Source organism: Physeter macrocephalus, chromosome 21 (genome assembly GCF_002837175.3).
Source record: "Physeter macrocephalus isolate SW-GA chromosome 21, ASM283717v5, whole genome shotgun sequence".
Taxonomy (NCBI): domain Eukaryota; kingdom Metazoa; phylum Chordata; class Mammalia; order Artiodactyla; family Physeteridae; genus Physeter; species Physeter macrocephalus.
Window position 1 is genome coordinate 91,460,357 of NC_041234.1, and position 2,467 is coordinate 91,462,823.

Consider the following 2,467-nt stretch of genomic DNA (forward strand, 5'->3'; position numbering starts at 1 on the left):
TAGATTTTAAAATAAAGACTATTACAAGAGACAAAGAAGGGCACTACATATTGATCAAGCACTCAATCAAAGAAGATATAATAATTGTAAATATTTACACACCCAACATAGGAGCTCCTCAATACATAAGGCAAATGCTAACAGCCATAAATGGGGAAAGCGACAGTAACACAATCATAGTAGGGGACTTTAACACTCCACTTTCACCAATGGACAGATCATCCAAAATGAAAATAAATAAGGAAACACAAGCTTTAAATGATACATTAAACAAGATGGACTTAGTTGTTATTTATAGAACATTCCATCCCAAAACAGCAGATTACACTTTCTTCTCAAGGGCTCATGGAACATTCTCCAGGATAGATCATATCTTGGGTCACAAATCAAGCCTTGGTAAATTTAAGAAGATGGAAATCATACCAACTATCTTTTCCGACCACAATGCTATGAGACTAGATATCAATTACAGGAAAAAAATCTGTAAAAAATACAAACACATGGAGGTTAAACAATACACTACCAAATAACTAAAAGATCACTGACGAAATCAGAGAGGAAATCAAAAAATACCTAGAAACAAATGACAATGAAAAAACGACAACCCAGGGTTTCCCTGGTGGCGCAGTGGTTGAGAATCCGCCTGCCGATGCAGGGGACATGGGTTCGTGCCCCGGTCTGGGAAGATCCCACATGCCATGGAGCGGCTGGGCCCGTGAGCCATGGCTGCTGAGCCTGTGCGTCCAGAGCCTGTGCTCCGCAACGGGAGAGGCCACAACAGTGAGAGGCCCGCGTACCACACACGAAAAAACAACGACAACCCAAAACCTATGCGATGCAGCAAAAGCAGTTCTAAGAGGGAACTTTATAACAATAAAATCCTGCCTCAAGAAAGAAGAAACATCTCAAATAAATAACCTAACCTTACATCTAAAGCAATTAGAGAAAAAATTTAAAAAGCCCCCAAAGTTAGCAGAAGGAAAGAAATCATAAAGATCAGATCAGAAATAAATGAAAAAGAAATGAAGGAAACGATAGCAAAGATCAATAAAACTAAAAACTGGTTCTTTGAAAGATAAACAAAATTGATAAACCATTAGCCATTTTTCAATCATTTTTCATTAAAAAAAAAGGGAAAAGACTCAAATCAATAGAATTAGAAATGAAAAAGGAGGGCTTCCCTGGTGGCACAGTGGTTGAGAGTCCACCTGCCGATGCAGGGGACACGGGTTCGTGCCCCGGTCCAGGAAGATCCCACATGCCGTGAAGCGGCTGGGCCCGTGAGCCATGGCCGCTGGGCCTGCATGTCCAGAGCCTGTGCTCCGCAACGGGAGGGACCACAACAGTGAGAGGCCCGCGTACCGCAAAAAAAAAAAGAAATGTAAAAGGAGAAGTAACAACTGACACTGCAGAAATACAAAAGATCATGAGAGATTACTACAAGCAACTATATGCCAATAAAATGGACAACCTGGAAGAAATCGACAAATTCTTAGAAAGGTACAACCTTCCAAGACTGAACCAGGAAGAAATAGAAAATATGAACACACCCATAACAAGTAATGAAATTGAAACCATTATTAAAAACCTCCCAACAAACAAAAGTCCAGGACAAGATATCTTCACAGCTGAATTCTATCAAACATTTAGAGAAAAGCTAACACCCATTCTTCTCAAACTCCTGCAAAAAACTGCAGAGGAAGGAACACTCCCAAACTCATTCTATGAGGCCACCATCACCCTGATACCAAAGCCAGGCAAAGATACTACATAAAAAGAAAATTACAGACCAATATCACTGATGAATATAGATGCAAAAATCCTCAACAGAATACTAGGAAACAGAATCCAACAGCACATTAAAAGGATCATACACCATGATCAAGTGGGGTTTATCCCAAGAATGCAAGGATTCTTCAATATATGCAAATCAATCAATGTGATACCCCATATTAACAAATTGAGGGACAAAAAGCATATGATCATCTCAATAGACGCAGAGAAAGCTTAACAAAATTCAACACCCATTTGTGATAAAATCTCTCCAGAAAGTGGGCATAGAGGGAACCTACCTAAACATAATAAAGGCCATATACGACAAACCCACAGCAAACATCATTCTCAATGGTGAAAAACTGAAACCATTCCCTCTAAGATCAGGAACAAGACAAGGGTGTCCACTCTCACCACCGTTATTCAACATAGTTTTGGAAGTTTGAGCCACGGCAATCAGAGAAGGAAAAGAAATAAAAGGAATCCAAATCGGAAAAGAAGAAGTAAAGCTGTCACTGTTTGCAGATGACATGATACTATACATAGAGAATCCTAAAGATGCTACCAGAAAACTACTAGAGCTTACCAATGAATTCGGTAAAGCAGCAGGATACAAAATTAATGCACAGAAATCTCTTGCATTCCTGTACACTAATGATGAAAAATCTGAAAGAGAAATTAAGGAAACACTCCC